Genomic DNA, 22166 nt, shown 5'->3' on the forward strand with positions numbered 1-22166 from the left:
GGCTCCTAATTCGCTTCCTCGTTTCCTCTCCTCATTGTTACAACCCTCCTCTCCTCGCTCGCCCTCCGTCTCTCCCTCTCTCTCTCTCTCGATGACGGGGGTCTCCAGCTGATTCTTTCCCTCCTTCACGCTTGTCATTTTAATACCGGCGTCATTAACGGAGGTGAAGGTCGTGCGGGCGAGTTACGGATCAGCGCCGCGAAAAACTAGAGATTCTCCCAGGAAAAAAAGAGTGAATTAATTTATCTGTTGCTGGACGAGAGAGAGATGGAGAGAGAGACGGAGTGAGAGAGAAGGAGAGAGAGAAGGAGAGAGACGGAGAGTGAGATGGAGAGTGAGACGGAGAGAGAGACGGAGAGAGAAATGGAGAGAGAGAAGGAGAGTGAGACGGAGAGAGAGAAGGAGAGAGAGAAGGAGAGAGAGAGAGGGAGAAGGAGAGAGAGAAGGAGAGAGAGAGAGGAGAGAGAGAGATGGACAGAGAGACGGAGAGAGAAGGAGAGAGAGAAGGAGAGATAGACGGAGAGAGAGAAGGAGAGAGAGAGAGGAGAGAGACGGAGAGTGAGACGGAGAGAGAGAAGGAGAGAGAGACGGAGAGAGAGAAGGAGAGAGAGAAGGAGAGAGAGAGAGAGGAGAGAGACGGAGTGTAAGACTGAGAGAGAGACGGAGAGAGAGAAGGAGAGAGAGACGGAGAGAGAGAAGGAGAGAGAGAAGGAGAGAGAGAGAGAGGAGAGAGACGGAGAGAGAGAAGGAGAGTGAGACGGAGAACGTTGTTTCTGCCCAGAAGAGGAGCGAGCGGTGGATCAGCGCGCGGGGCGGACTGACGAGAGACCGTCGCCATGGCGCCCGTCTCCGCCGCGGCGTTAGCGTGCGGTGGCTAACGGGTTAGCGGACGGAGCAATCTCGCCGCGGCGAATTGAAATGCCAGGCCGACCAATTATGTTGTCAGCACTCTGTGATGAGAGTGTGTGCAACGCTGTGACCATTTTAGTCTGCGGGGTGGGGGGGGGGGGGGGAGGCAGAGACACACACACACACACCTACACACTCACACACACACACACACTGGGCCAGAGCCCAATAAATAAGGCTCATCTCGTCTCAGAGGCTCATTGCCTTGTCAGGCCAAATAAGGAGCCCTCATTTCCCCTCAAAAACACACACACACACACAAACACACACACACAAACACACACACACACTCACACAAACACACACACAAACACACACACACACACACACACACACACACACACACACACACACACTCACAAACACACACACACACACACACATACTTGTGACACAACGATTCGTCAACCCTGTACCCACAATGCACTGGAGTGGAGAGCAATCCCAAGTTCCAGGGGATTGTGTACTTGTGTGTGTGTCTGTGCGTGTGTGTGTGTGTTAGTGTGTGTGTTTAGAGAGAGGAAAGAGGACTTGCACATGTATACTGTGAGATTTTATAACTGTGTGCGTGTGTGTGCTTTTGCAAAGTGTATGTGTGTATGTGTGTTTGTGTGTGTGTGTGTGTGTGTGTGTGTGTGTGTGTGTGTGTGTGTGTGTGTCGGCCCATGCTTAATGGTGGTACATTAGCACCCTTGGAGCTCAGTTAACAGCTTCATGTTCGACTAAATCATCGACTCGGCCGGATCGCTGAGTCAGCGCGAGGCGTGTGTGAGAAATCTAAACACGTGACCGACACGTGAAGGGAACACGGGACCGACACGTGACCGACACGTGAAGGGAACACGTGACCGACACGTGAAGGGAACACGGGACCGACACGTGAAGGGAACACGTGACCGACAAGGGACCGACACGTGACCGACACGTGAAGGGAACACGGGACCGACACGGGACCGACACGTGAAGGGAACACGTGACCGACACGGGACCGACACGTGAAGGGAACATGGGACTGACACGGGACCGACACGTGAAGGGAACACGTGACCGACACGGGACCGACACGGGACTGACACGGGACCGACACGTGAAGGGAAAACGTGACCGACACGGGACCGACACGTGACCGACACGGGACCGACACGGGACCGACACGTGACCAACACGGGACCGATACGTGAAGGGAACACGTGACCGACACGGGACCGACACGTGAAGGGAACACGGAACCGATACGTGAAGGGAACACGTGACCGACACGTGAAGGGAACACGTGACCGACACGGGACCGACACGGGACCGACACGTGAAGGGAACACGTGACCGACACGTGACCGACACGGGACCGACACGGGACCGATACGTGAAGGGAACACGTGACCGACACGTGAAGGGAACACGGGACCGACACGTGAAGGGAACACGTGACCGACAAGGGACCGACACGTGACCGACACGTGAAGGGAACACGGGACCGACACGGGACCGACACGTGAAGGGAACACGTGACCGACACGGGACCGACACGTGAAGGGAACACGTGACCGACACGAGACCGACACGTGAAGGGAACATGGGACTGACACGGGACCGACACGTGAAGGGAACACGTGACCGACACGGGACCGACACGGGACCGACACGTGAAGGGAACACGTGACCGACACAGGACCGACACGTGAAGGGAAAACGTGACCGACACGGGACCGACACGTGACCGACACGGGACCGACACGGGACCGACATGTGACCAACACGGGACCGATACGTGAAGGGAACACGTGACCGACACGGGACCGACACGTGAAGGGAACACGGAACCGATACGTGAAGGGAACACGTGACCGACACGTGAAGGGAACACGTGACCGACACGGGACCGACACGGGACCGACACGTGAAGGGAACACGTGACCGACACGTGACCGACACGGGACCGACACGGGACCGATACGTGAAGGGAACACGTGACTGACACGTGAAGGGAACATGTGACCGACACGGGACCGACACGTGACCGACACGGGACCGACACGTGAAGGGAACACGTGACCGACACGTGAAGGGAACACGGGACCGACACGGGACCGACACGTGACCGACACGTGAAGGGAACACGGGACCGACACGGGACCGACACGTGAAGGGAACACGGGACCGACACGGGACCGACACGTGAAGGGAACACGTGACCGACACGTGAAGGGAACACGTGACCGACACGTGAAGGGAACACGGGACCGACACGTGAAGGGAACACGTGACCGACAAGGGACCGACACGTGACCGACACGTGAAGGGAACACGGGACCGACACGGGACCGACACGTGAAGGGAACACGTGACCGACACGGGACCGACACGTGAAGGGAACACGTGACCAACACAGGACCGACACGTGACCGACACGGGACCGACACGTGAAGGGAACACGTGACCGACACAGGACCGACACGTGAAGGGAACACGTGACCGACACGGGACCGACACGTGACCGACACGGGACCGACACGGGACCGACACGGGACCGACACGTGACCGACAAGGGACCGATACGTGAAGGGAACACGTGACCGACACGTGAAGGGAACACGTGACCGACACGGGACCGACACGGGACCGACACGTGAAGGGAACACGTGACCGACACGGGACCGACACATGACCGACACGTGAAGGGAACACGTGACTGACACGTGAAGGGAACATGTGACCGACACGGGACCGACACGTGACCGACACGGGACCGACACGTGAAGGGAACACGTGACTGACACGTGAAGGGAACATGTGACCGACACGGGACCGACACGTGACCGACACGGGACCGACACGTGAAGGGAACATGTGACCGACACGTGAAGGGAACACGGGACCGACACGTGACCGACACGTGAAGGGAACACGGGACCGACACGTGAAGGGAACACGTGACCGACACGTGAAGGGAACACGGGACCGACACGTGAAGGGAACACGGGACCGACACGTGAAGGGAACACGTGACCGACACGTGAAGGGAACACGTGACCGACAAGGGACCGACACGTGAAGGGAACACGTGACCGACACGGGACCGACACGTGAAGGGAACACGTGACTGACACGGGACCGACACGTGAAGGGAACACGTGACCGACACTGGACCGACACGTGAAGGGAACACGTGACCGACACGGGACCGACACGGGACCGACACGTGACCGACACGGGACCGATACGTGAAGGGAACACGTGACCGACACGTGAAGGGAACACGGGACCGACACGGGACCGACACGTGAAGGGAACACGTGACCGACACTGGACCGACACGTGAAGGGAACACGTGACCGACACGGGACCGACACGGGACCGACACGTGACCGACACGGGACCGATACGTGAAGGGAACACGTGACCGACACGTGAAGGGAACACGTGACCGACACGTGACCGACACGGGACCGATACGTGAAGGGAACACGTGACCGACACGGGACCGACACGTGAAGGGAACACGTGACCGACACGTGACCGACACGGGACCGACACGGGACCGATACGTGAAGGGAACACGTGACTGACACGTGAAGGGAACATGTGACCGACACGGGACCGACACGTGACCGACACGTGACCGACACGGGACCGACACGTGAAGGGAACACGTGACCGACACGTGAAGGGAACACGTGACCGACACGGGACCGACACGTGACCGACACGTGAAGGGAACACGGGACCGACACGGGACCGACACGTGAAGGGAACACGTGACCGACACGTGAAGGGAACACGTGACCGACACGTGAAGGGAACACGTGACCTCTGTGACGGCGTCTCTCAGCGTCCCCGTGGACGTGTCTATATTCATGGAGGCAGCTATCAGCTCTCACACGTGGCTCCGCCCCCCCCCCCCCCCGCCCGCACTCCCCCTCTCCGTCGTAAGTGGCCCTGATGCGTCCATATTGATGCCCACCTGTTGGCGGCCATTTCACTCGCCTCTCTCCACGATGAATTATGGATATGCCGTCCCTTTAAGAGAGTCACTCATGCCCAATTATTGACGTCCCCGTAGAGTTGTAGCCGGCTGTCCCCATCCTCCTCCTCCTCCTCCTCCTCCTCCTCTGTTTTATTAACTCCACGCGTCTCTGTTTGATGAAATATGAATACCCGTCCTCTCTCTTTCTTTTTACCACTCTTTTTTTTTTTAACCACTTCCCGGTTTGCTTTGGCCAAGTGTCTCCGTGATGAAATATGAATGCCCGTCCCCTCTTTTTACTCTCCGCCACTTAGCGGCGCCGGATGAAATATGGATGGCCGTCGCCCCCTCTCTCGGCGCGGTGAATTTTAAATGTTTATATATCCGATACGAGGGAAATTACATCTCCGAGTACCGGGGAGTGTGTTCGGTGTTTGGAGTCCCGGGGTGTTTTACCGGGACGTGTCATCGGACCGGGGGCCCGGTAAACCTGTGAGTCTGAGCGGTCGCACTGGAAAAAAAAGGGAATTTAAAGTCATCGTGGGGAACTTCAAATGAGTTGGAAAGCGTCTGAATGTCACGCTGAGGCCTTGGAGGGACAGCATGAGGAAACTAGACCAGCAGACCCCCAGGGACTCCTTCAATCAGGCCTCCAGTGGGCCTCCAGTAGGGCCTCCAGTAGGGCCTTCAGTGGGCCTCCAGTAGGGCCTCCAGTGGGCCTCCAGTAGGGCCTCCAGTGGGCCTCCAGTAAGGCCTCCAGTAGGGTGTCCAGCAGGGCCTCCAGTAGGGCCTCCAGTGGGCCTCCAGTAAGGCCTCCAGTGGGCCTCCAGTAGGGTGTCCAGCAGGGCCTCCAGTGGGCCTCCAGTAGGGCCTCCAGTAGGGCCTCCAGTTGGGCCTCCAGTTGGGCCTCCAGTGGGCCTCCAGTGGGGCCTCCAGCAGGGCCTCCAGTAGGGCCTCCAGTGGGGCCTCCAGCAGGGCGTCCAGTGGGCCTCCAGTAGGGCCTCCAGTTGCGCCTCCAGTGGGCCTCCAGTAGTGCCTCCAGTGGGGCCTCCAGCAGGGCCTCCAGTAGGGCCTCCAGTGGGGCCTCCAGTAGGGCCTTTAGTGGGCCTCCAGTGGGCCTCCAGTTGGGCCTCCAGTAAGGCCTCCAGTTGGGCCTCCAGTAGGGTGTCCAGCAGGGCCTCCAGTGGGCCTCCAGTAGGGCCTCCAGTGGGGCCTCCAGTAGGGCCTCCAGTTGGGCCTCCAGTTGGGCCTCCAGTGGGGCCTCCAGCAGGGCCTCCAGTAGGGCCTCCAGTGGGGCCTCCAGCAGGGCCTCCAGTTGGGCCTCCAGTGGGCCTCCAGTAGTGCCTCCAGTGGGGCCTCCAGCAGGGCCTCCAGTAGGGCCTCCAGTGGGGCCTCCAGCAGGGCCTCCAGTTGGGCCTCCAGTGGGCCTCCAGTAGGGCCTCCAGTAAGGCCTCCAGTGGGGCCTCCAGCAGGGCCTCCAGTTGGGCCTCCAGTGGGCCTCCAGTAGGGCCTCCAGTGGGGCCTCCAGTAGGGCCTCCAAAGAGGCCTTCAGTCGGGCCTCCACTAGGGCCTCTAGTGGGACCTCCAGCAGGGCCTCCATTATAAAATCTCACAGTATACATGTGCAAGTCCTCCAAAATAAAGGTCCCCAACAAAACATCAGTTTTCTTTGTTCTCATCTCTTTGTCTGTTTTCATGAAGTCTTTGTTTCCTCTTCTATCTTTTATCTCCGTTGTGACGGAGGAAACAGGAAGTAGACAACAGGACGGACAGGAAGCTGGCTCATTTTAAAAGATGATTATTTTCAAATTAATACACGAATATATTTTCTGTTTAATTTTCATATTTAAATGTCACTTTATAAGACTGTACATCTCCTTTTTTAGTCTTTCCCTAAAAAATAAATATTGCGACAATTAAACTTTGAATAGTATAAAATAATAGATTATCATAAGATTTCATGAGGGTCTCCAAATAAATGTGCTGAATTTAACTTTTATTTTATTTTAGTATTTTATTATCACGTTGAATCCAACATGAAAGTCAGTTTGTTTTAAATTAAATTAAAACTCTCCGCCAACTCCCAATGACATGAATTTGGGTCTGATTTCTAATTTCTTCAACCCGAATTTATGTTGTTCTACAACACGAGCAACAAAAACTTTCTTAAACACACAACTCTAGAGGCACTAAAGACGTCCACGCGCCCTCTTCTCACTATTTATAGACAATACCTCTAAAAAAGATCTAACGGGTCCATTACCCAGAACCCCCGGTCCACTGCAGCCCATCCGGTTATGCATATTAAAAGAAAATGTTCCGTGAAGGGGACGCGGACGCAAACTTGTTTTTTCCGAAGGCCGCTCAAAGAGGATCATAAAAAGGCCTCTTTCGGCCTCAAAAGTGACGCGTCAGCAGTTTTTCAAACGGCTCTTTGACCTCTCGCCGCTGTACTCTTGTCATTTTGTCGCTTCTCTCCATCTGAAGTAATGATAAAGGTGACGGTGGCCGGCATGGTTTATTAATCCCCGTATATACGTGTGTTTTTCTGGCCATAATGGAACAAAGTAGAACAGTGTTTTCTTTCTATATCGAGATCTCCGTCACTTAAACACTCTCACACACACACACACACACACACACACACACGCACGCGTTCGTACACTCAAGAAATAAAAAAGAACGCAGAGGCTCCGACGGGGTGCAGTCATGTGAGAGAGGGATTGTGAGAGGATGTTTTCTTCCACTCTCCACACCGGTTTTCTGCAGAAATCAGCACATCGAAGTCACCATGAGGCCGTCGGGAGGAAGAGAAACACGAGGGGAACCTCCCTCTCTTCTCTCCCTCCTCGTCTTCTCAAGTGAAGAGGAGAGGGAGAAGGAGGTAAGAGGGGAAAGTGCCTGAGAGTGTTTGTAACCTGTGACTCTATTTTAATCAATGTAACCAAAGTCTTCGGACGTTCGGCTACGGAGCTCAACTCTTGTGAGAAAAACACCAAATCAAATTATTAAGGATATAAGTTTTTTTTTTTTTAGGGTTATAAGTGTGATTGAAACGTTTGTATATGGATTATGTATTTGGATATGTATATAAATATATACACATATGTAAATATATATATACATATGTAAATATATATTAATATATATATATAATTTTTTATTTTTTTATTTTCTTAATTATTTTTCTTTATTTTATATACATTTTCTGAGTTATTTGAATATAATAATTTAGGATGGGAATATGTAGATGAATGTGGATATGTATAAATATACACATATGTAAATATATATATATATATTCATATGTAAATATGTATTAATATATATATATATATAATTTTTTATTTTGTTATTTTCTTAATTATTTTTCTTTATTTTAGATACATTTTCTGATTTATTTGAATATAATAATTTAGGATAGGAATATGTCGATGTATGTGGATATGTACATTATATATACAGGACTGTCTCAGAAAATTAGAATATTGTGATAAAGTTCTTTATTTTCTGTAATGCAATTAAAAAAACAAAAATGTCATGCATTCTGGATTCATTACAAATCAACTGAAATATTGCAAGCCTTTTATTCTTTTAATATTGCTGATTATGGCTTACAGCTTAAGAAAACTCTAAAATCCTATCTCATAAAATGTTAATATTTCCTCAGACCAAGTAAAAAAAAGATTTATAACAGCTGAGTGTTTGTCAAGGCTCAGGAAACCCTTGCAGGTGTTTCGAGTTAATTAGACAATTCAAGTGATTTGTTTAATACCCTACTAGTATACTTTTTCATGATATTCTAATATTTAGAGATAGGATATTTGAGTTTTCTTAAGCTGTAAGCCATAATCAGCAATATTAAAAGAATAAAAGGCTTGCAATATTTCAGTTGATTTGTAATGAATCCAGAATGCATGACATTTTTGTTTTTTGAATTGCATTACAGAAAATAAAGAACTTCATCAAAATATTCTAATTTTCTGAGACAGTCCTGTATATACATATGTAAATATACATATGTGTATATATAATATTTGGTGGACTAATGAAAACAAACTCTGACCAAATAAAATAAAAAGTTGAAACAGTTTTAATGAAGGGGGAGAGAGGGGGGGGGGGGAGTGTGTGCAGTTTTATTTACCGAAGATGAGCTCCCTCATTCTTCCGCGAGCGCCGACAAACTCTTTATTAGAAAATTAATTTCCCGGCTTCATTCCTCCGGGAGCGAACACGGCGTGTTTGTCCTGAAGATCGTCACAGAACATCATCCAGCTCCTCACATCTTCTTTTCTATTACATTTCCAGAACATATTTCATAAATCATAACCCGCGATCAAAAGTTTGTTAAACATCACAACAACTCGACGTCGGAGCACATTTAATACGCTCAAACGGCAGGAGAGACACTTTTATACCTTTTTTTATGAGTATTCATATTTCATCAGAGTCTCTGGAACGGATGATTCACGCCACATTTCTCTCATGACCCCTCGTCTTCATCAACGCCATCGCCCCGTCGTACGGACGCAGATTTGTGTCTTTATTTCACCTTCTCTGGTTTGTAAGTAAATTAATTGTTCGTTTTATTGATGAATCTATAATTTGTTGCTGCAAATCAAAAATCTTTGCTCTCAAAATAAAAACTTGAACTAAAAAAAAAAAGAGTGAGTCAAAGCCACCAATAGAAACACACGGTCATCAGCGTAAGCCCCGCCCACTACGTCGAAACTCAACTCGGACACTTATTTTTTTTAGATTAAAGTTTTTTGAAAGTTTGCAGCAACACATTTTAGTTTCAGCAGCAAAACTAACAATTAATTTACGTACAAGGCAGACATTTTATTTAAAAACCTTTTTCGTTTGTTTGCCTAATAAAGACAAATATCTACCTTCATACGGTCGGCGTCATAAGGGTGAAATAAGGGTGAATTAAGGGTGTCATAAGGGTGAATTAAGGGTGTCATAAGGGTGAAATAAGGGTGAAATAAGGGTGTCATAAGGGGCTTGTCTCCTCCACTGTTCCCTTGTCTCAGATGATATTGATCCGGACGTGATCAATGGGGACTCGTTTGTCACAGCTGCTCATTACCACGTCATCATCATCATCATCATCATCCTCGTGTCCGTCATGTCGTCCCTCCCGGCTTCCTCCTCCTCCTCTTCCTCCTCCTCCTCCTACTCCCTCCCTCCCTTGGTTCCTCGTTGCTTTCCTTCCCCTCCTCTCTGCTTCCAGTCGCCTCGTTCTTCTCCTCCTCCTCCTCCTCACCTTCCCTTCTCTTGTCCACTTCCCTCCTTGATCCCTACGCCTCTCCCCCTCTCTCTATTACATCTCCATTAGCCGGTGAATGAGGCTCTCCGCGGATGGAATGAACTCTCTCCCTCCATCGCGCCATCACCCTCTTCTTCACTCCCTCCACCTCCACTCCATCGCACCATTATTATTCTCTCCATCACGACGTCCTCCTCGTCGGCTCTGACTCGTCACAGAGTTGTTTCAGCTCGAGTTAATGAACGCCCACCGCTCACGGCTCCACACGAGTGTGTGTGTGTGTGTGTGTGTGTGTCGCACACGGAAACAACGAGCGGCGTCTTTTTCCTTCCAACTTGTTCTCTGTGTTCTTTGTGGGCCGTGGAACATTTCTCTGGCTCCTTCATGTCGTCTCATATGTTTCCACTTGTGTTTTGTAGTTTTTGTCCGATGCCTTCAGGGCCACGTCATTGTTTTAAATTTGTAATTTTTCTTTCAGCTTCATGGAGCCGCGTCGTCTACTTTCTTTCTTTACTGGTTCCCTGTTGTGATTGGGTGGTATGCTATTTCAAACACTGATAACACACACACACACACACACACACACATTTATGTGTACACTACCGTTCACAAGTTTGGGGTCACTGAGAAATGTCTTTATTTTTCAAAGAAAAGCACTGTTTTTTCAATAAAGATAACATTAATCAGAAATACACTCTATACATTGTTAATGTGGTAAATGACTATTCTAGGTGGAAACGTCTGGTTTCTAATGAAATATCTCCAGAGGTGTATAGAGGCCCATTTCCATCAACTATCACTCCAGTGTTCTAATGGTACATTGTGTTTGCTAATCGCCTTAGAAGACTAATATCTGATTAGAAAACCCTTGTGCAATTATGTTAGCACAGCTGAAAACAGTTATGCTGGTGATATAAGCTATACAACTGGCCTTCCTTTGAGCTTGAAGTTTGAAGAACAAAATTAATACTTCAAATATTAATCATTATTTCTAACCTTGTCAATGTCTTGACTATATGTTCTATTCAATTTTCAATTCATTTGATAAATAAAAGTGAGTTTTCATGGAAGACAAGAAATTGTCTGGATGACCCCAAACTTTTGAACGGTCGTGTATATTCAATAAAAGGTCTTTTTGGAATCCTGTTTTCTAGCCTCGAGTTTGAGTTTTTCGGGCCGTCGCCATCTTGTTTTTTAGATCACCATGCTAACATGCTAACAATGAGAATGCTAACGTTAACGAGGTATTTTGTTTACTTTGCTCACCATTTTAGCTTTAGCATGTTAGCATGGTATAATTAGCTAATTATCCCTCCAAAAAAAGACTCTTTATTTCTCACATGCAACATTATGCAAATTCATGAACACATTATTATTATTATTATGCTGGAATTCAACCCTTTCCGCCGCACCACATTGTGCATATTCTTAAATCCAGCTCATCGTTAAACACGTGATAAGCCATTTCTAAATGTAATAAACTTTTTTAAATCATATTTACATCTTATTTTGGCTTTTTTGACTATTTTGCAAACATGCCAAAAATATAATGTTGTGCCTTCTTCATTCGCCAGACATGACATCACCTGATCTAATGTGTGTGTGTGTGTGTGTGTGTGTGTGTGTGTGTGTGTGTGTGTGTGTGTGTGTGTGTGTGTGTGTGTGTGTGTGTGTGTGTGTGTGTGTGTGTGTGTGTGTGTGTGTGTGTGTGTGTGTGAAAATGTGAACAAATTCCCACAAAAGTACTTAAAAAACGTACAGAAGTGAAGACCTGAAAACCCTCCGTCATAGTGAGATACCTGGAGGTCAGGCAGCATTTAGCTTCACGCCTCGTGCGCCGCGGACGCTTGAGGCCCGTCGGCTTCGTGGAACTTCGATAAAAAAACACACACACCTGCAAACACGTCGCCTCGCTCGAACAAAGCAGCTGTGAAATAGTTTCATTCGACCATCTGGTGAGCCCGACGTGTTTATTGGGCCTCGTAACCCGACAACTCTTTACTAGCCAGGACCAGGACCAGATCTCTGGGATACTGTGTGTGTGTGTGTGTGTGTGTGTGTGTGTGTGTGTGTGTGTGTGTGTGTGTGTGTGTGTGTGTGTGTGTGTGTGTGTGTGTGTGTGTGTGTGTGTGTGTGTGTGTGTGTGTGTGTGTGTGTGTGTGTGTGTGTTTATGTGAGTGTGTGTCATGTACCTGTAAAATTTTATTTTCTTGTAGTTAATGTCCTCTGACATGGTGGCATGATGCCAAAAACCTGCAGCCACAGTTTTGTACACACGTCTCCATCTTTAAGACTCACTTGCTAACAACACACGGCGACCAGAAAACAAAAAGATTTTGCTCAATGCCTCGTCAAATGGAATAAAAGCTCCGCCAGCGCATCGCCGAAGAACACGGAGCAAGAGTTCAACCTGATGAACACGTAACTGGAGCCATCAGGGAAGTGGCAATCAGTGGAGCATGTCTCTAATCATCCAGAGAAGCCCCACGGACACCCCATGTGTGTGTGTGTGTGTGTGTGTGTGTGTGTGTGTGTGTGTGTGTGTGTGTGTGTGTGTGTGTGTGTGTGTGTGTGTGTGTGTGTGTGTGTCCAATCAGCCAGAGAGACGCCCATGAAGCAGCAATCAGTACACACAAACAAACACACACACACACATGGCGTCAAACAATGATGGGAAAAATACAATGTTTTTATTCATTCTCAAAGCCTCTTGGAAATCTTCTGTAAACCGTCTTTGAAACGTTTTTCCTTTTAATTCTGTCAGAAAATTAATTCAGAAAGAATAGAAAAGCGTCGCTGAAGATGCGAGGCGTCGACGTGAACCCGAGCACGAGCGTAACTTTTATTTCATTTATACTCGAGAAATCTAATTTTAAGTCTCAAAGCGAGACGCCTCTCAGAGAGTTTCGCGACGCTGGAATTCTTTGAGGCCAAATTATTTTTGTGAACCTCCGTATAAATGACGTAATAAATGACGTAATAAATGACGTAATAAATGACGTAATAAATGACGTAATAAATAAAGTAATAAAGGACGTAATAAATAACGTAATAAATGACGTAATAAATAAAGTAATAAAGGATGTAATAAATGACTTAATAAATGACATAATAAATAAAGTAATAAAGGACGTAATAAATGACGTAATAAATGACGTAATAAATGATGTAATAAATGATGTAATAAATGACTTAATAAATGACGCAATAAATAAAGTAATAAAGGCCATAATAAATGACTTAATAAATGACATAATAAATAAAGTAATAAAGGACGTAATAAATGACATAATAAATAATTTTATAAATAATTTTATAAATTATGTTATAAATGACGTTATAAATGACGTAATGAATTACTTCATGAATGACGTAATAAAGTATGTAATAAATGATGTAATAAATGACGTAATAAATGACGTAATAAATTACTTCATGAATGACGTGATAAAGTATTTTATAAATGACTTTATAAATGACGTAATAAATAATTTGATAAATTATGTTATAAATGACGTTATAAATGACGCGTTCGTTACTTCGAGACTGGATTACTGCAACTCCTTATTATCAGGCTGCTCTAATAAATCTCTTAGGTCCCTCCAGTTGATCCAGAATGCTGCAGCTCGTGTTCTCACTAAAACTAAGAAAAGAGATCACATCACTCCTGCACTAGCTGCTCTGCACTGGCTCCCAGTAAAATCAAGAATCACTTTTAAAATTCTTCTCTTAACGTACAAAGCCTTGATTGGTGATGCACCATCATATTTTAAGGAGCTTGTAGTACCATATTGCCCCACTAGAGAGCTACGCTCACTAAATGCGGGACTACTTGTAGTTCCTAGAGTCTTAAAAAGTAGAATGGGAGCCAGAGCCTTCAGTTATCAAGCTCCTCTTTTATGGAACCAGCTTCCAATTTCAGTCCGGGAGGCAGACACAGTCACCTCGTTTAAGAGTAGACTGAAGACCTTCCTCTTTGACAGAGCTTATAGTTAGGGCTGAATCAGGTTCACCTGGTCCAGCCCCTTGATATGCTGCTATAGGCTTATAGCTGCCGGGGGACGTTTTAGGATGCACTGAGTACCTATCTCTTTTTTCTCTCCTTAAGGATGAATTTTCATCTCTCAATCACACGTTACTAACTCTGCTTTCTCCCCGGAAGTCCTTTTGACTTTACGTCTCATGGGGTCATCGGACCCTATGAGACGGCATAGATCCTATCTGCCTGATGGATCATCGAGGTCTGGGTCGTGGAATTCCTGCTCCTGACTACGCCACTGTCCTGTTGAGACTCCGCCCACTGTTGAGACTCCGCCCACTCCTCCTCCCCACCGCCATCTGCCTGATGGATCGTGGAGGTCTCCATCGTGGAATATGCCTACTATGAACTATTCATACACTCTGTCATATTCATTGAATGTATTTTAACTCTAAATCTGTCCTTCTGTACATATTACATCTATTGCATCTGTCCATCCTAGGAGAGGGATCCTCCTCTGTTCTCTCCTGCAGGTTTCTTCCCTTTTTTTTCCCCTGAAGGGTTATTTGGGAGTTTTTCCTGGTCCGATGTGAGGTTTTGGGGCAGGGATGTCTATGTGTACAGACTGTAAAGCACTCCGAGACAAATTTGTAATTTGTGAAATTGGGCTATACAAATAAACTGAATTGAATTGAAATGTTATAAATGACGTAATAAATGATGTAACAAATGCCGTAATAAATGACGTAATAAAGTACGTAATAAAGTACGAGAGTGTGACGTGTTCCAGTTCGATGAAGAAGAACAAAGCCGGATGCCGTCTTCTCCTCGCTCTCAGTTTACCCCTCATGCCGGTTAATTATTAATATTTCACTGTAAAAACAATATTAGCCACGCCCCCCCATCCCCTCGCGCCTCTGAGGGCGACGAGATGAGATGAGATGAGATGAGATGAGGATCTCCTGACGCATCATTTTTTTAAACGAGGGTTTCCGGAGCCGTGGAGCTCAGTTAAAGTCAATGTCGCAGAGCGCGGCGACGTCCAGCTTCTCTTACATAACGTCCGTCCGGAGTCGTTCACGCAGAACGCTGTTTGGGGCTTTAATGAGAACGCCGCGGAAAAAACCACCACCTAGCTGTCAGAACGGCATATTAAACAGGCGAGAACTCGGGCAGCTCCTTGGCGCTAATCAACACCACGAAATAAAAGATTGTTATTGTCCTCTCCACCGCCTGTTTTTATACTTTTTTATTTTCTGTGTGTGTGGGAAGCATAACAACCAGAGCTGGTGACTCAGTGTTAATGACTGGTCATCTTCTGCTAGCGTAGCATTACGTTGTTCAGTCGTTCCTTATTTCATCGTTGGAATCATCTAGTTAGCTAGCTAATTAGCGCGCTAATGCTAACTAGCCAACTAGATGATTCCACCACGTTTTAATGGGTCTCCGCTCATCGTTGCTCGGAGACGACAGCCGGGAGGCGAGTGCTAGTGTGTTGATGAAGCATTAAGTCTTTTAATGGTTCCTTATTTCGCGGCTATCTAGCTAGCATTAGCGCAAACATTAGCACGCTAACTAGCCAGCTCATGGGTCTCTGCTCCTCGTGGTTAAGCCGTGTTGACACCAAAAGCGTTGCGGATACTCACGTGAGTTTACTCGCTTGACCATTTGGGGCTTTTCCTTTCACTCGCGCGAGGGGCGGGGCTTATCTCTATGGCGGCGCCGGGGTTTGTGCCGGCGTGCGTCATATTTCCTCATTCATCATATTTCTTTTTCTTCAGAAAACGATTCAGTGGGTGGACTTGAGGCTCAGACTTCGGGGGTGAAAAGGTGATTCTTCTCGTTTTTAATTTTGTCGTATTGTCAGTAAAGATCAGATTGTGATGGAGGGCCATCTTTGATCGTCACTGGTAAGAATTGAACCCCTGAGGAGGAATTTGTTTATTTAATTTTCCATACAAACGCACAACCCCCCCCCCCCCCCCCAAGCCGAGGACAGTGCCAGGATTTCAATTCCGTCATCTTGTCTGCGCCTTCCAATCAGAGGAGCTAATACTGTTCGGCTTCCTGCGATGGTTTACGACCCAAATGACTGATATCGTGACGTGGAAGGCGACTGCTGCGTCTTGCTTGATTACGACGGTTTGAATTTAGTACACACGATGACAAAAATTAACTACCCCATCTACCTTGTTTATGTATTTCTGCGGATTATAACGAGTAATGCATCCATTTCTTTTGATTGCATTTGGGGGAAAGCTAATTCTCGTTATGAAATTGCGAGGAAATTGGACAGAAACGGCATCTGCCGTTGTTTCACACAATCACGCCGTCACCGACACAGAACGGTGGGCGAAGGCCTGAAGACAAACGCAAAGAGGAAATAAATTGATTTAGTTTAATTAATTCCTTCCAATTATTCCCAGTTTCTACTTAAAGCTACCGAAACGTGCGTGGCTGCCTCTGAGGAAGTCAGGTGACGTAACACAAAGGGACCATAGAAGGAGGGGCCAATACTTTTTAACCCATTTTAGAAGGCGCAACAATATACGCAAGAAAAGAAGGTTTGGTAAGATATGAAGACCTCAAGATATGAGGATACGAAGATATGAAGATACGAGGATACGAAGATACGAAGATACAAGGATACGAAGATATGAGGATACGAAGATACGAAGATACGAAGATACGAGGATACGAAGATACGAAGATACGAGGGTACGAAGATACGAAGACATGAAGATACGAGGATATTAAGATATGAGGATACGAGGATACAAAGATATGAAGATACGAAGATATGAGGATACGAAGATACGAAGACATGAAGATACGAGGATATTAAGATATGAGGATACGAAGATACGAGATACGAGGATACGAAGATATGAGGATACGAAGATATGAGGATAATACGAGGAAATAAGGATACAAGGATATGAGGATTCAAAGATATGAGGATACGAAGATACGAAGATACGAGGATTCGAAGATATGAGGAAACGAAGATATGAGGATATGAGGATACGAGGATACGAGGATACGAAGATACGAGGATACGAAGATACGAGGATACGAGGAAACGAAGATATTAGGATACGAAGATACGAAGATACAAGGGTAATACGAGGATATAAGGATACAAGGATATGAGGATTCAAAGATATGAGGATATGAAGATACAAGGATATGAGGATACGAGGATATAAAGATACGAGAATTTGAGGATACAAGGATATAAGGAAATGAAGATACGAGGATATGAAGATATAAGGATATGAGGATACGATGATACGAGGATACGAGCATACAAGTATACAGGCATACAAGGATACGAGGATAGGGGGATACGAGGATAGGAGGATAGGAGGATACGATGATAGGAGGATACAAGGATACGAGTATCCAATGCCGCGTCGATCTCGCTCCAAGAGCGACGGATCTCATTGGTCCAAAAGCCCAGATGTCACGATCAATAGGAATCTGTGGCAAACATTGGGGGTTCAATTTGTTTCCTTCTTCCTTCACTCGACTATTTTGGAAGTTAGAGTTGAGGAAACGTAAGAAGCACTCTGTTAACGTCGGATGAAAAGCGTCGTCGAGTGGTTTGTTTCATCGATTTCAAACGACAGAACCGATCGTCGGTTCAACATCGTCGCCCGAATTTGCGCACGACTCAATTTCACGGAAACGGAGGTGAGAAGAAAGAATGTAAAACATCACTTAGCATCTTTTTTTTGTCGAAAGGCGAGACGATGCCTTTCACTCAAATTGCAGCTTTTTCAGAGGAAACCGCCGGTTTTTGTTTCCAGGTTCCAAACTGCCAGACGCTCGTCTTCAATTTTAAACATCCCGACACATCAGAATATCGTCTCGGGTTCAAGATGCCATCGAATGCGTCGTCGGCTTCTCTCCTCCTTTTCATCCTCGCCTCCCACCGTTGAAACGCTGCTCTCCAGACATCTGAGAGGCTGCTGCGTGTTTCTATGTCCTCGCATTCCTTTTCTCACTTCACCTCGCTTTTCAGTTTGCTCTCGACTTGGAGAAGGTAAAAAAATATAATACTGAGGATGTGTCAAACCGTACCTGATGAGGTCTGAGCGTGCTTTAATGACACCTAGGAGTACCTCCTTGAGGAAACGGCGTTGAAATGAACTGGTGGGAAACGTGATGTTGTCTTTACTGTCAAAGAATATCCAAGACTTGGGGTATATTCATATCCTTGTATCCTCATATCCTTGTATCCTCATATCCTTGTATCTTCGTGTTCTCCTAACTTCCTATCTTCGAATCCTCATAGCCTTTTATCCTCATATCTTTGTATCTTCGTTTCCTCGTATTTTCATATCCTCGTATCTTTGTATCCTCGCATTATCGTTTCCTCGTATCTTTGTATCCTTGTATCATTCTATCCTCATATCCTCATATCCTTGTACATTCGTATCCTCGTATCCTTGTATCTTCGTATCCTCCTATCTTCCTATCTTTGAATCCTCATATTCTTGTATCCTCATATCCTCGTATCTTCGTATCCTCGTATTATCGTTTCCTCGTATCTTTGTATCATTGTATCCTCATATCCTCATATCCTTGTATCTTCGTATCCTTGTATCTTCATATCATCGTATCCTTGTATCATCGTATCCTCGTATCTTCCTATCTTCGAATCCTCATAGCCTTTTATCCTCATATCCTCGTATCCTTATATCCTTGTATCCTTATATCCTCGTATCTTCATATCCTCGTATCTTTATATCCTCGTATCCTTGTATCTTCATATCCTCGTATCTTCGTATCATTGTATCATCCTATCCTCATATCTTCGTATCCTCATATCCTCGTATCTTCATATCTTCAGCGGACCAATCCGCCTGGTCTCTCCACAGCCCTGATTTCAGTTCCCAGGAGCTCTTATTGACTGATTAAGATGGTATTAACCCATAACCTTTTAAAAACAAGCCTATTTTTAAGGTTTCTGCTCGAAATAACGTACCCAAACTAAAAAAGGGTGTATCTCTGCAACCACAAAGGCTATTTGAATAATGGTGGTGTTATAATGAGGTCTTAGAGTGATTAAGATGGTATTAACCCATAGCTAACCGCTCCCTCATGTCCAAGGCCTCATTGTGTTTATCTAAAAGAAATCTCTGGACAACTACCGGTACTCCACTTTGAGTACCAGACACACACAACCGTCATTGCTAGTTTTAAACCCACTTTGCGGAAGTGGCAAACGGACTTCCGCCCATCAGTGCCCCCGCGGCGGGGTGTGTCGGTCTTAAAACGAGACGTATTCAGACGGCACTGTTTGGCGAATTGCCATCTCGACGGCCGCGGAAAAGCGATTGCCCCCATTGACCGACAAAAAAAACCCCAACAACCCTGTTGTAAAACCAATCGAGCGGTGTTTTTCTTCTGAGAGAGAGAGAGCATCAGTCAGAGAATAAGATGTGTACCGCGTGAGGTGGTTTCCACTCTGGTTAATGTGCAGACACCGGCACAGGCAGCAGATCATCGCTGCATGTGTTCATATGCCGTCAAATGGGATGGCTAATGGGGCGTTAGGACCGCAGAGGGTGGAGGCCGAGGGTCCACCGCGCCCCAACAACTCGGGGGTGAGGCCTGATCCGTCTCTTCCAATTTGTCAGCATTTAAAGTAGAAATACACTAGAAAATGGGAAAGGACACTCTGATTGATTTGATTCCTCATTAAGAGACAATACAATGGAATTTGATTTGGACACACATTAAATACACTCGCACTTTGGACCGGACCTTTGATAGGTCCTGGGAACTCTCTGGACCATCAATTCAGTACATCCAGATTCGGTAAAATCTCTTCAACCAAGGTAAAGTAAAATCTCTTTAACCGAAGTGAAGTAAAATCTATTTAATCAAAGTGAAGTAAAATCTATTTAATCAAAGTGAAGTAAAATCTCTTTAACCAAAGTTAAGTAAAATCTATTTAATCAAAGTTAAGTAAAATCTATTTAATCAAAGTTAAGTAAAATCTATTTAACCAAAGTTAAGTAAACTCTATTTAATCAAAGTGAAGTAAAATCTATTTAATCAAAGTGAAGTAAAATCTATTTAACCAAAGTTAAGTAAAATCTATTTAATCAAAGTGAAGTAAAATCTATTTAAGCAAAGTTAAGTCAAATCTATTTAATAAAGTTAAGTCAAATCTATTCAACCAAAGTGAAGTAAAATCTCGTTAACTAAAGTGAAGTAAAATCTATTTAACCAAAGTGAAGTAAAATCTCTCTAACCAAAGTTTAGTAAAACCCCTTAACCAAAGTAAAAACATTACACATTGTTTTAAAATGAGTAAAGTGTGGCTCAAATGTCATTGTTTTTTGGTTTTGTTTAAAATGGGCAATTTGTCGAAGCGGAGCCAGAAAGCTGTCAGACAATGAGAATCATTCTGTAATCATTTGGCTCGACGGCTTCGTTCCTCATCGTTATTCATGAGACGGTGAACGAAAGAGAAAAAGTCGCGGGGTTTAGGAGGTGATGGTTTTCAGATTGAATGTAATTTAATTCAAACGGCTCCATTCCGTCTGTTCTTCATTACATGGCGGCAGTTTACTGAGAGATTAGAAAGAAAAAACCACGAATAAACAGCGGAGATGGAATTAATGCAGAGATGAAGCGCAGGCCATAAATCCTCAACGTGATCACGAAGAAGTGTGCAAGAACAATGCACAGAAGAGGATTTAATATGAGTCCTTCATCATCATCATCATCATCACGTGGACATCAATCTCGATGCTGTGACATGACGGCGATCAGGTCAGCGTAGGGAGTCACGGAGGAATTGAACCGGACGTAGAGCCAACCGGCTGGTCTCGTAGTCCGTTCGTAAAAAGTGTGTCTGGTCACATGATTTCTTTCCCAAATGGCCTCAATTTTTACGTATTTTGATTCTAGCCCGTCAACGTACCTTCAAAAAACGACTCGCACCGAGAGTTTCTCCTCATGTTGATTTCCGTTACCCGCACACACACATCCAGTCTTTTCAAAATAAACTTCTCTCTTCACGAGGAAAAAAACTTATATTTAATCAACCGATCTACCCGGTTACATCGCATCACGTGTCATTTGGCTGACGCTTTTATCCAACGCGACCTAGAGACCAGGTTACAGTCAGTGTCTCGCTCAAGGAGACATTGACGAGGTCGGGGATAGAAAGACGGACCTGCTAACCACGGGTCGCCCATTGGTTGAGTTTCTGAAGTTCGGGTCGTCCTTTGGGTTGAAGTACCGACAGCAGCTCTGATTGCTGAAGAACTTTTGGGAATTAGCTTTTGCTAATTGCTAATACCGATATCTAACGAGGTTGGATCGGATCGTACGAAAGCACTTCAACTATTTCGTGTTGCACAACCCATGAAGTAAACGGTCAAGCTCCAAAAGCACTGGGTCCTACATGTCCCACAATGCAACGGCAAATTATTGCATTGGACCTAATGTGTCAAACTCATGGTCCCTGTGGGCCACATCGGCATCATGGCCGCCCTCTTAAAGGGCCGGTGGGCCACATCGGCATCGTGGCCGCCCTCTTAAAGGGCCGGTGGGCCACATCGGCATCATGGCCTCTCTCTTAAAGGGCCGGTGGGCCACATCTGCATCACGGCCGCCCTCTAAAAGGGCCGGTGGGCCACATCGGCATCATGGCCGCCCTCTTAAAGGGCCGGTGGGCCACATCGGCATCATGGTCGCTCTCTTAAAGGGCCGGTGGGCCACATCGGCATCATGGTCGCCCTCTTAAAGGGCCGGTGGGCCACATCGGCATCATGGCCGCTCTCTTAAAGGGCCGGTGGGCCACATCGGCATCATGGTCGCTCTCTTAAAGGGCCGGTGGGCCACATCGGCATCATGGCCGCTCTCTTAAAGGGCCGGTGGGCCACATCGGCATCATGGTCGCCCTCTTAAAGGGCCGGTGGGCCACATCGGCATCATGGTCGCTCTCTTAAAGGGCCGGTGGGCCACATCGGCATCATGGTCGCCCTCTTAAAGGGCCGGTGGGCCACATCGGCATC

This window comes from Pseudoliparis swirei, chromosome 17 (genome assembly GCF_029220125.1).
Source record: "Pseudoliparis swirei isolate HS2019 ecotype Mariana Trench chromosome 17, NWPU_hadal_v1, whole genome shotgun sequence".
Lineage (NCBI taxonomy): Eukaryota > Metazoa > Chordata > Actinopteri > Perciformes > Liparidae > Pseudoliparis > Pseudoliparis swirei.